The sequence below is a fragment of the Saimiri boliviensis genome, chromosome 13 (assembly GCF_048565385.1).
Source record: "Saimiri boliviensis isolate mSaiBol1 chromosome 13, mSaiBol1.pri, whole genome shotgun sequence".
Taxonomy (NCBI): domain Eukaryota; kingdom Metazoa; phylum Chordata; class Mammalia; order Primates; family Cebidae; genus Saimiri; species Saimiri boliviensis.
Genome location: NC_133461.1, coordinates 9724562 through 9738845, shown reverse-complemented (window position 1 = coordinate 9738845; position 14284 = coordinate 9724562).

The window sequence follows — 14284 nt, the reverse complement described above, 5'->3', positions numbered from 1 at the left end:
TCCCCTGGAATCAATGTCAGCTCAGAGCCAGTGTCCAGCAGTCCCCAAAATGTCTATTTCTCTTTCCCCAATGCAGTTACCCTGGGAAAAGGCAGGAAGTCTCCTTGGAGAAGGATGGGAGAAAGATTCACTGCATAAATTGCTGGTGATGTAGTGGGATCCTTTCTCCAGAGCACCCACCCGGACTTCCCTTCATTCAAGGGGTTTTTGGTGTGTAAACTGGCTCAAGTCTGGAAACTGACTGAGAGGCCATGATTCTCTGTTTTTATAATTTGAAGTAGTCTTTTGTCCACTCAACCTAGAAGTTTTCTTCCTATATAAATTAAGTAGAAATGCAATGGGCTTCCTATCAATTTCACTTCTAGGGACACTCTTATTAATCAGCCAATGCCAGAGCTCTACACAAGTCACACTATTCTGATTGCCGCTTTGCCTCTGCTGTCCATTATGGTATCTATGCCCACCTTGCCTTTGATGGTTGGGTGCTGCCACTTGGCCCCTGCCCCTCAGGATCCAATTATTCCCGTTGCATTTAAATGTTGTAGTTGACTGACTGCAGTTCCCACTGTTAGATCTGACATACAGAGAAGAGCAATTGCCAGGCTTTTCAAAGATGCAGGTGCTGTCCTCACAAATCTATTTCGCAAGACATTGGTCAAGGGTATATCTTCTGGAACCTCCCCGCTGGGATGAGTAGGTCTAAAGTGACTCATCCACTCCACCATCCCAATCTCCCTAAGCCTTTGGATTCCTTCCTCTACATTAAACCAAGGGAGATCAGGCATTTCCAGCTTGCTCACAATGGGCCATCTTCTCATCCATATTTCAGCTAACCAAGCAAATAAACTATTAGAACCTTTTTTAATTCCCTGAGCTACAACATTAAATGCAGAGCCCCAACTCAGTGGGCTGAAATCAATAAATTCAGCCTGATCCAACTCTATGTTCCTTCCACCATTATCCCATGCCCTTAATATCCATTCCCATGCCTGTTTTCCAGATTTCCGCTTATATGAATTAGAGAACTCAAACAGTTTTTTGTGTTTTTTTTTTGAGTGTTAGCGCCCCTCCACATGGGTCACACTCTCAACCTCACCTCTAGGGGCCCACCAGGACTTCAGTTATAGGTCTAGAAGCAAACAGTGGTGTTGGGTATGGCTCCTGAAGAGAATCAACATCATCTTGCCTGGCAACTGCCTCAGGGGAGGCCATCACCAATGTCTCAGGCAGCACAGGGTTTGTCTCCTCAGACAGAGGTGGGAAGGCTGATGGCAGCATGGGTCCAGGAGGAGATGTAGCCACTACTAGGAATGGCGAAGCTGTTCCTTTGGGCAAAAAAGTTTCATCAGAGTTTACAAACTCAGTGTCCCCACCTTCATCAGGATCCTCCCACACGTCTGCACTCCAAGTCGCAGGGTCTCATTCTTTTCCAATCAATGCCTTCACTTTAACAGCAGACACTTGGTGAGGCTGTGCAGGTACCTTTTGTGCAGGTCAGCCACTTGCATGGTAAGAGTTTGTGTTGGTTACCACAATTTCAGCTCTTTCTCTACAGGAGATAAGATTCTCACTCAGGGCAATCTTAGCAGATTTGAGGCTCAGTATCTGCTTCTGAAGTCAGGAAACAGAATCCCTGAATTTATCATTTTCTTTTATCACTTTGTCCACTGAACTTAGGAGCAACCAACCAGCTTCATTATGTTCCTCGGTTCTCCACATATGGTCAAAGATATTAGGTACAGAGTTACTAAACTCCTTGCCCCTCGTGAGCAGTGAAGCAGGAGTGTCAAATGCATTTATTTTGCATAAAGTTCTAAACAGCTCACACCAAGGACTATCAGTGTTCTCCACACTATCAGAAGTAGAGTCCTTAGCATTTTGGGATCTAATTATATTAAGCAGCTAACTCTAGAAACCCCAAAACCAACAAAAAGAATTCATCCTTAATATTCTGTTCCTCTAGAACCACTCCTAGTACCAAAATCTGTATTAGTCAGGGTTCCCTAGAGGGACAGAATTAATAGGATCTCTCTATATGTATGCATACATATATATATATAAATGTGTATATATATCATAAATGTATATATATGTATATATATCATACATATATATATTTTTATATATAAACTCACATATATATGAGTTTATTAAGTATTAACTTACATGATCACAAGGTCCCACAATAGGCTGTCCATAAGACTGAGGAGCAAGAAGAGCCAGTTTGGGTTTCAAGACTGAAGAACTTGGGAGTCTGATGTTTGAGGCAAGAAGCATCCAGCACAGGAGAAAGACACAGGCTGGGAGGCTAAGCCAGACTCATCTTTTCCCATTTTTCTGCCTGCTTTATATTCGACGGCAGCTGATTAGATTGTGCCCACCGGGATTATGGGTGGGTCTGTCTGCCTTCCCCAGCCCCCTGACTCAAATGTTAATCTCCTTTGGCAACACCCTCACAGACACCCCCAGGATCAATCCTTCGCATCCTTCAATCTAATCAAGTTGACACTCAGTATTAACCATCACATTACTAATGTTGTATCTGCTTGTCCTTGGTAGTAGCACTCATGTAGTAATTCTGAAAGTATGCTGCTCAAGTTGCATATGACAGAGGAAATGAGTAGATACACTGACTCTGCTGTTATAGGGAACCGGGGTTCTCACTATGGGTAAGAGACATACAAATATGGAATGGGAAGGGGAGAAGAACTCTTGAGTTCTGGACTGAAACTGGAGTTACTGGTGGAAACTTTGGAATTTTAAAAATGTATTTCTAGTTCTGGCTCTGCCCACTAAAAAGGCCTAGAAGTAACAACAGCCCAGTGGCAACACCCAAACCTAATTCCCATAACTTAGTTTCTAGATGCTGTCTCCTACTAAACCAGCCAGGGCTCCTCGAAGAAAATGCTGACTGCAATCCGGCCTGGGGAAAATACAAGACCACAGTGTAATCCTTTGTGGACACAGACAAAAACAAAGTCCCTGTGCTACAGCTGTCACCAAACACCGCCCTCTCCCAGATAACCCAAGTGGTAGCTGCTTCTGTGCAAGCTGCAGCTTTAGCTTCACTCTATTTCTCTACCTCCTCTCACCCAGCACCCAATCCAGAACAAATTCCTCACCTCCTCAGCACCCCACCATCTCCTAATGCAAGTTAAATCCTCACAACCAGGTCAGGTGCTGCCCCACCCTTTGCCGTCCTGTGTGGGTGTGTGGGCTCCATTGCTGTTGCAAGCATCAAAAAGCCTAACTTGGTTGTGCCTGTGGTCTTGACTGAGGGGCATCAGTACCTCCCACCTTACCCACAGGAGATAACACCTTCTGTATGTATATGGGCTGAAAGACTTTTTGTCCACGATTGTGCTGAAACTCATTCCCTAGAACCTTCTAGAATGATGCAGCCAAAATGGCATTTCAGAACCTCACTCCACTCTGCACCTCTCTGCCTTACGTTGCCGCTCCATAGAAACAACCACTATCAAACCTTTTGGTTGTTTTTCTTGTGTCATGTTTCTAAATAATATGCTCATTCTGTTAATTATGGATTTATTTATTTTACACATTATTGCTTACCTTCCTTCAGTATGTTATTTCTCTTTCACAGACAAAATAAAAATTTATGCAAACTGAGAGCGAGACAAAATGCTGATTTCCTGGTTGTTTCGAAATTAAAAAGGCATTTTCTCCTAAACCTGTTTGACCCTCATGTTATACTCTCAGGGAAGGTTTTACTTTGTTCACAAAATATTTGATTAACAATTCACAATAGATGAAGTGTTTCCTTTTACACACATCTACATTCACTTCCTCCTCTCCCCATCTTCCCAAAACATATTAATAGTGACTTTTAAAATACTGGTCATCAGTGTTGACATTACTATGGCTATATAAATGCAGACTATTTCTTTCCTGAACAATTTCTTTAGCCAAATGCCACCTCTCTTCCTCTCAAACATCAAAAATCCCCTTGTTTGGGCCATGGCATCCTCACACAATGCACCACGCTCTTGATCCCTCCTGAAAATAGCCCAACTTGGTTTGTAGTAATGTACCATAGCTGGAAGGGTGTGATTCCCTGCAGACAACAAAGGATCATGGGCTCCCGGTGATGCACATGGCAAACAATGAATGGTGCCTCTACCAAGTGTCTCAGGCACCCTCGACTGGAGTCTGATAAAAATCTCTTTCTTATCCATTCATTGTCGTTTGGTGGATTGATTGAGAAGAAGCTGCATTTAGAGGATCTGGCCCCATTATTTAAGTCCCATTATTTAAGTACATTTGGTATTAGAAATGATGTTAATCTTCTCTCTTGCATTATCAATAGGTGAAAGGTAAGAGCCGACACCATTTATATGTGGGTTATGTAATAAGATTTTATCTTTATTTTGGAGAGCTCCAATTGTATTAATAGCATCCTGTATTTGATTACGTAATTGGACACTGAGGTTCCTTTTACTTCCACAGGATAAGGTTAAACTCAATTTCTGAGCCTAATAATCTGAGATCTTAGAAGAGGAAGTGGGGTTGAAAGGGAAGAAGGAACCATTCTTGACAGTGTCCTAGGAGCTATGCATTGCCAAGCATATTCAATTATTCTATAATTTTAATAAGATCAGCAGATTTTAGAGAGCAAAACTGTTGTCCATTTAAGATTTGGAAACATTTCAGGAGACGAGATAAACACGAACTTCTAATAGTATATTTTATTCTTTTTCCACCTCAATCATTTATCTCTCCATTGTTCCTTAATTCACGTAACTCCTTTTAAAATATCTGTGGACAAAAAGATGCAAAAATTCCTTCAAATTTCATTGAGTGATCCATTACAGTCCCTATTCCTCCTGCTGTGGCTCTTTGTCAGAACTGTGGTTGTCTGACTGCTGCTGTATCAATTTGAGCAAATTGTACTTTCAAGGATAAAAGAAAATTTTAACACCTGGATGATTCTAAAAGTTATTGCATGGCATGTGAAGAAAACTGAAATTCCTCTGGGGGAGGGGTCTTTTTAGATCTAAAAGGGCTTGAGAAGTCAGTCATGGAGGAGGCAGATGGATAGTGGGAAAAAGCAGTGAAGAATCAGACCAACTGTTTCCAAGTAAATCTGAATCTTCACAATAGAAGTAATAACTGAAGTCAAAAGAGGTAATGTGACTTCCTGGGGAAAGCACACAGAGGAAAAAGAGCTGAAGAATATTTACAGTAAAGCTAAACCAAATATAACCTCAAATTTCTAAGGGGTCCCTGAAAGATCAGAAGACAGACTTTATAGTGGGTTCAGGTTCTCAGAAGTGAGAACGAGTTAACAGCTGAATGGAAGTAAAAGTGAAACATCAGACCTTGTTAGAAAAGTTTTCAATTTTGCCATCATTCTACAACTAACAATAAATAACAATATTGTTCTTCTTTAAGACAGAGTACCAACCAGGTGTGATAAATAAGACCTGGAGAGTAAATAATAGAAATTTAACCATTCTAAAATGTCAGAATAATATTAAAGCACCACAAGACAGACACACACACACACATATATATTAAATTCAAATATATGAAGTGTCTTACCTATATCAAACCAAGGGAAGCAAATTTGTGACTGTTTCAGAGTACTTAGAACCCACAATTCTCTAAGTATGAAACAGAAACAGATCTATGGTCATTTTCTTTTTAATTGAATAACTGCATTGACTTGATCTATGCACTTAGCTCTGGGTAGGCAGGAGACAGACCTGTAACTTTCATCAAGCTGTAGAATAATTACTCATAATTCAATTGTTTCAGGAAGTGAGATTGGGGAATATGTGCACGTTTGTTCTACAGATAAATTGTACATCATGGTGGTTTGGTATACATATTCAACCAAATGACTTCTCAGTTTCTTTCCGTGTTCTGCATTAAACAGTACTTTATTCCTGTGCTATTCATCTATAACTGGAATAAGGAACTGGGCAGCCTTTAATCAAGTAGTATGCTGAAGAGACTTGCAGGCCCTATCCGTATATATTATCAAGGTACGTTCTGTGAATTTGTGACATGTGAACTTTTAAAAACCTATCACTACACCATTACATAGCTTGAAAAGGTAAACTGAAGGAATCGATTCTACAAAATCAACGAAATAAAAAAATACAAAATCAATGAAATAAAAAGTACAAGTGACTGCTTTTACAGTTTACGATTCAAAAGGAAAAGAGAAACTTCCACTCTTAGTGCACACATATTAATTCTCACCTAGAGGCTGAGCAGCTCCTACAGACAAGGGATGGAGCACACGATCAGCAGATTTCTGTCATGGGGCCACCCCTGTAGCCACTGGAATTACTCTGGGAGGCCAGAGAAGGAATGCTTTATACAAAAGGGTGCTGAGATGATCAAAACAAGAGGCGTTTGGCAGACAACCTGTCGTTGGAGGTTAGATTGCTGTTCAGTCTTACTGGCCTAAGATTTTTGAAAGGTGGATTTTCCAAGTCCTTCCTACAAACCCGTATGGCCCTGGCTTCCTACTCACCCCACCTACATAGCAATTCGATTGTCCATTGTTAGAACGGCTCACCAAAATTTACCTCTAATTCTCATATGCATATTTCAGTGCCTCCCTGCACGGCATGATTAGGCAGCAACTAGAAGAAACTTTGGATTATAATTTGGTGTTATTTTCTAACTGAACAATTTTACTGAGTTGTATTTTTTTTTTCTGTTCCAGTCTTCAGGTATACAGATATGATTTACTCACAAGTCTTAAGTGAGGGCATACTTCCATCACTGATTTATACAGGGTCTGTTTTATTTAATTAATTACTTGGTTATCAAAAGTAGTATAGTAAGTACCATGAATCCATCACCCTAAACAAAAATCTGAATCTTGGTGCAACTTACATCTACTTGTGTTCTCCCCACATCAAAATATTTCACTATTCTTCTCCTGCTACAGTTGTGCTGATTTGCCTTTTTATAGTTTTCATGTACCTATGTGTGGTGAAATTGTTTTTGTTGTTGTTTTAGTTTTCATCTCTATGAAAAGAGTATATACATATTTAAGACATATTTTTCTTCGTTCAATATACTACTACTAACAAAGTGATAGGAGTGAGATGGCAGAACAGGAGCCCCAGACCTCCTTTCCTCCCCACTCACCCGCAAGATTCAACAACTACACATGGATGAATTTCTTTTGAGAATTCAAGAGTCCAGTTCAGAGGCTCCTGTATCCTGAGCAAGCATGAAATCAGCTGTCTCAAATCCAGTAGAAATATTGGTGGCACCCTCGTTCCATAATCCCACATAATCCCACATGATCAGGAGGAAACCCCAGGTCATAACTTCTCCCAGGGGAGAGAAGGAGAGGACTTGACTATATGTCCCATGTTCTGACTTTCTCGGGGACTTCCCAAGGGACTGATTTCTATCTTGCCTGAATCTGAGAGATGACAAAAACGGCCCTAGGTCGGGAGCCACTGAGAACAAAGGACCCAGTTGACACTAGTATGCACGCATTACTCATACTTTCTGCAGTCCAGCACAGAACAAGAGAGGAACTCCCAAATCCTGAGTTCTCCCTGGGGTGGGACAGAGCTGCAGCAAGTGTCTAACGTTCTGGACTCTCCGGGGCTGCCTGGAGGACTGGCTCTGCGTCACCTGTCCTGGAGGACCGACAGGCTTGGCATACTCTTGATGCCTGGGGCTGCTCAGAACAAAGCCACCACCCGGACTAGCCACACTCACTGCCAGAGCCCCTCACCTGTGCTCAGTGTTTCTGTTCATTTGTACTGCTCCAAGAAAATACCTTAGACTGCGTAATTTATACAAACCCAGAAATTTATTTCTCACATTTCTGGAGGCTGCAAAGTTCAAAATCAAGGAACTGGCAGATCCAGTGTCTGGTGAGGCTCATGTGTTGCTTTTGAGAACTCTACCTTGTTGCTGGGTCCTCACATGGCAGAAGCCAAGAGGGAAAAATGCACCAGGCACTCCCTTCAACCTCTTTTATAAGAGCAGCAAGCCATTCACAAGAACAAGACCTAACGCCTTCATCACTTCTCAAAAGGCCTCACTTCTTAATACTATCAAATTGGACATTCGGTTCTAACATATGAATTTTGGAAGGCCACATATATTGAACCCATAGCATTCCACCCCTGGCTTCCCAAAATTCATGTCCTCAGACACACATACAAAATGCATTTATTTTATTGCAAAAGCCCTCAATGTTTTAACTTGTTCTAGCATTTACTTTAAAGTTTAAAGTCTCATCTAAATTTTGTCTAAATCAGATTATGGTTGACACCCAATGCATAATTTATTCTTTATTTGTTTTTGTTTTTGATTTTGAGATGGAGTCTTGCTCTGTCAACCAGGCTGGAGTGCAGTGGCACAATCTTGGCTCACTGCAACCTCTGTCTCCTGGGTGCAAGCAATTCTCCTGCCTCAGCCTCCTGGGTAGCTGGGATTACAGGTGTGAGCCACCATGCCCAGCCAATAAACAATTTATTTTGAGGCAAATTCCTCCTCAGTTGTAAGCCTGTGAAATCAAACAAGTTACATGTTTCCAAAACACAATGGTGGGACAGACGTTGGATAGACATTCTCATTCCAAAAGCAAGAAATAAGAAGGAAGGAAGGGGTAACTGGTCCCAAGTTCAAAACCCAACAAGGCAAACCAACATTAATCTTAAGGCTTCAGAATAATTTCTTTGATTTGATGATCTGCCTTCCAGACATACTGGGGCAAGGTTTGGGCCCCCAGGCCCTGGGCAGCCCCACCCCCATGGTTTTGCTAGGCGCCGCCCCTGTAGCAGCTCTCACAAGTTGCAATCGCATGTCGATAGCTCTCCCAGACTGGAGTCGTCTGTGCTGGTGGTGCTACAGTTCTGGAGTCTCAGAGGTGGCCCAATCCTGTGGCTCTGCTGGGCACTGCCCTGATGGGGCTCTCTATGGCTGTGCATGTCTGTGGCAGTTCTTCCTGTGGGCCCTGAAGTTCTCTGAGGTAACTTTTGAGATCTAGGTGGAGAAATCTAGTACACCTTGTATACTCTGTGTGCCTACAGAGTTAGGGCCACATGGATATTGCCAAGGTTTATTTAGCACTTGTACCTTCCAGACAAGTGGTCCAAGCTGTACCTGGGCCCACTTCACCACAGCAGGGAGCTAAGGAGTTCTGTGCTGGAATGCATGGAGCAGAAACTTGAGGTGACTCTGGGCAGTGAGCCCTGAGGTCCCAAAGGTACCTGGGCACTTCCCTTGAAACCATTCTGCTCTCAAGGTCATGGTACTCTGGCCTGTGATGGGAGTGGCCATCTTAGAGATCTCCAGAGTGCTTTTGGGGTTACCCTTTTACTGTCCTGATGAATAGCATCTGGCTCCTTTCTATCCATCCTAATCTCCTGACAGTCACTGGGCTACAACCTGTGGAGAAAACTTCAATTCTCTCCAGAACATGTCTTTTTATTCTTTACAAGCTGGCCAGGCTGAGAATTTTTCAATTCTTTAAGTTCTGCTTTATTTCTAATTATAAATTTCATCTTTAATTCATTTCTCTCTTCTTACATTTTATTACAGTCAGGAAAAGCCATGCCATACCCTCAATACTTTGCTCAGAGATTTTTTCAGTCGGATACCCTAGTTCATTGCTTTTAAGTTCTGCCTTTCACAAATTACTGGGATACAGACACAATTCGGTCATGTTCTTTTGCTACTTTGTAACAAGGATGGCCTTCCCTCCAGTTTCCAGTAACATATCCCTCATTTCTGTCTAAGACCTCATCATAAGCACCTTTCCTGACTGAGTGTATGGTGGCTCACGCTTATAATCCCAGCACTTTGGGAGGCCAAGGCGGGAGAGTTGCTTGAAGCCAGGAATTCCAGACCAGCCTAGGTAACAAGGTGAGCCCTCGTCTCTACAAAAATTTTTTAAATTAGCTAGGTGCTAATTTTAAATTAGCATCTGTTGTCCCAGCTGCTTGGAAGGCTGAGGCAGGAGGATCGCTTGAGCCTAGGAATTCAAGATTCCAATCAGTTGTGATCTCACCAATGCACTGCAACCTGGGTGACAGAGTGAGACCGTCTCAAATAAATAAATAAGTAAATAAATACCTTAACTGTTCATATTTTTACCTATATTCTGATCACAACCACTTAATCTCCGAGAAGACTGAGGTTCTTCCTACTGCTCTCCTTTTCTGAATTCCCTCCAGAATCCCCCTCTATGGTCCATTCGTGCTGCTCCAGCTTCTACCCATTAACCAGTTTCAAAACTCCCTCCACGTTTTTGGATATCTGTTATAACCACATCTTACTTCTCAGTACCAATTTCTAAGTTCATTCAGGTTATTATAACAAAATGCCTTAGACTGGGTGCCAGCAGATTCAGGGTCTGGTGAGGGTCTGCTCTCTCTGCTTCAAAAATGGTGTCTTGTTGCTGCATCCTAACATAGCAGAAGGGGGGGAAAGGGACAAATGCTCTGTGAAGCCTCTTTTAGAAGGGCATTAATCCCATCCATGAGGGTACAGCTCTTATGACCTAATCACCTCCTAAAGGCTTCCTCTTCTAAAACCATCACCTTGGTGATGAGGCTTCAACATATGAATTTTGAAGGGCCACATGCATGGAACCCACAGCACCCAGCAAGGCAAGATCATGGAAACACACACCCCCTGGCTTCTCTTTTAGGATGGAAAGAGAAGACTGAAACATACATCCAATGTTCAGACTTTTTGGAAGGCCGCTTGAGGGACTAACTTCTGTTTATCCTGTCTCAGAGCACTGATTAGACTTGGCAAACTCTAGATATCTGAGGGCTTCTGAGATAAACAACAATAAAAGAGCTGGGTAGTATGCTAGTGCTTCAGAGAAATTCAGTACAGCAGACAGACAGCAGAGAGAAAAGAGGTATGAATTGCTAAAAAAAGCAACTGGCTTTTTAAATGATCTATATACAAAAGTCCAAGGAATATAGATCTATAGATCTAGTTAAAAGTCGAAGATCTATAGATCTAGTTATGATCTATATACAAAAATCCAAGGAAGTCATATACATAGAAAAGGTTTAAGAGGATCACAGAATCTCTAGCAAAGCTGATTGGTGAAGGTCATGACCTATAAAAAGCCAGGCTGTAAAGACTGAAGAGGCAGCTGATTTTTCAAATAAACAGACCCTAACATAAAGGGTTAAGAAATACAAACAAACAGGAAAACATGGCCCAAACAAAGGCACAAAGTAAATCTTTTAAATCTTCAGAAATGAAGGTGAATACAATAGCACAGTAAAAGGACCATACACCATGAACAAGTGAGCTTTATCTCTGTGAGGCAAGGATGGTTTAAAACAGGTGCAGCAATTAATGTGATTACCTGACAAAGAGTTCATAATTATCATCATATATATACTCAAATAGCTTAGAAAACTAATGCATGAACAAAATAGGTATTTCAACAATGAGGTAGAAAATTTTTTTAAAAATTAAAATTTTGGAGGTGAAAAATACAATAAATGAACCAAAAAAATCACTAGAGGCCTTCAACAGCAGACTTGATTAAGCAGAGGAAAAGAAAGAGCACATTTGAAAATGTGTCATTTAAAATCTGGTTAGAGGAGCAAAAAAAAAAAAAAGACTAAAAAAAAGTAAAAACTTAAGGAGACCAATGGTACACACTATAATATACATGGTACATTGCAATGGCACCTCCTAAGGAGAGAGAGAAAAATGGCAGAAAGCTTACTTAAAGAATGAGCTGGGCACGATGGCTCACGCCAATAATCCAAGCACTTTGGGAGGCGAAGGTGGGTGGATCACGAGGTCAAGAGATCAAGACCATCCTGGTCAACACAGTGAAACTCTGTCTCTATTAAAGATACAAAAATTTAGCTGGGCATGGTGGTGCATGCCTGTAATACCAGCTACTCAGGAGGCTGAGGCAGGAGAATTGCCTGAACCCAGGAGGCGGAGGTTGCGGTGAGCCGAGATCGCACCATTGCACTCCAGCCTGGGTAACAAGAGCAAAACCCTGTCTCAAAAAAAAAAAAAAAAGAAAGAAAAGAAAAAAAAAGAAAGAAAGAATGACTGAAAACCTCCTAAATCTGAAGAAGGAAATAAACAGCCAGATTCAAGGAGTTCAAATGTCTCCAAATAGAATGACTCAAAGAAATCTACACAGAAATACATTATAATCAGAGTCACAAAGGAATAGAAAATCTGAACATTATCTATAGCCAATAGGGAAATTGAATTAACAACCAAAAACCTCCAAACAGAGAAAGCTCAGGACCAGAAGGCTTCACTGGTGAATGCTACCAAACATATAAAGAATTAATTTCAATCTTTCATAAATGCTTCCAAAAAACAAAGTGAAAGAAGAAGGAACTTTTTCAAATTTATTTTCTAAGGCCAGAATTACCCTGATACCAAAGCCAGACAAAGATATACAAGAAAAGAAAACTACAGTTCAATATCCCTGATGAATATAGATGCAAAAATTCTCAAAAAAATGTGCAAACCAAGTTCAACAGCATAATAAAAGGACCATACATCATGACCAAGTGGAATTTACTCCTAGAATGCAAGGATGGTTTAACACAGGTAAATCAATTAATGTGATTAATAGAATGAATAATAAAAATCACACAAATATCTCAATAAACACAAAAAAAGGATTGGATAAATTCAACGCTATTTCTGATAAAAACAATCTCAACAACCTAGGTATAGAGGAGTTACCTTGCCATGCATGACAAACCCACAGCTAACATAATACTCAACAGTGAAAAACTGAAAGCTTTGTTTCTTTTCTTCTTTTGGTTTTTTTTTGAGATGGAATTTCACTCTGTTGCCCAGGCTACAATGCAATGGCGTGATCTTGGCTCACTGCAACCTCCACCTCCCAGGTTCAAATGGTCCTCCTGCCTTAGCCTCCCAAGTAGCTGGGATTACAGAGTTCCACCACCATGCCTGACTAATTTTTGTATTTTTAGTAGAGACAGGGTTTTGCCATGTTGGCCATGCTGGTCTCGAACTCCTGACTTCAGGTGATCCACCCACCTCAGCCTCCCAAAGTGTTGGGATTACAGGCATGAGTCACTGCACTTGGCCTGAAAGCTTTTTTTCTAAGATGAGGAACAAGAAAAATGCCCACTCTCAGCACTCCTATTCAACATAGTAAAAACCAAACACATGAAAATTAGTAGTGTTTCTATATTCTAGCAATAAACCATCTATGAAGAAGTCAAGGAAAGAACTTCATTTACAATAGTATCAAAAAGAATAAAACACATAGGAATAAACTTAACCAAGAAATGAAATATTTATACACTAAAAACTACAAAACATTGATGAAAGAAATTAAAGAAGATGGAAATAAATGAGAAAATATACTGTGTTCATGAATTGAAAGACTTAATTAGGGAAATTTTCCATATTATCCAAAGCAATCTACGAATTCAATGTTATCCCCCTCAATATTCCAATGGCATTTTTTTAGAGAAAAAAATCCTAAAATTCCTAAGGAAGCCCCAAAGGTCCTGAATATTCAAAGCAACATTCTTGGGAAAGAAGTACAAAGCTGGAGGCACCAAACTTAATGATTTCGAAATATATTATAATGCAACAGAAATCCAAAAAGTATGCTAGAAGCATAAAAACAGACATATAGATCAATGGAGCAGAATAAAGAGACCAGAAATAAACCCATACATATCTGGTCAACCAACATTCAAAATGATGCCAAGAACACACAATAGGGAAAGGATAGTCCCTTCAACAAACGGTGCTGAAAAAACTGGATATCCATATGTAAAAGAATGAAACTGGAATAAATACTTAAAGGTAAGATATGAAAATGTAAAGCTTCTAGAAAAAAATCATAAGAGAAAAATTCCATGACATTGGTCTAGGTAATGATTTCTCAGATATGACAACAAAAGCACAGCAACTAAAGCAAAGAAATAATAATAAGTGGAATAACATCAAGCTGATAACCTTCTGAATGGCAAGGAAAAACAACGAAGAGTGAAAAGGCAACCTACAGAATGGATGAAAATATTTGCAAATCATTTATCTGTTAAGGAGTTAATATCCAAAATATATAAGGAACTCCTACAATGTAAATGCAAAAAACCCAATTAAAAATGGACAAAAAAGTTGGAATAGACACTTCTTCAAAGAAGACATACAAATGGCCTAAAGAAATAGGTGATCAAGCAGCACTAATCATCAGGAAAATGCAAATCATATTAGCATTCCATTAGGATGGCCATTATAAAAAAAAATAGGGCTGGTGAAAGTGTGGAATAATTGG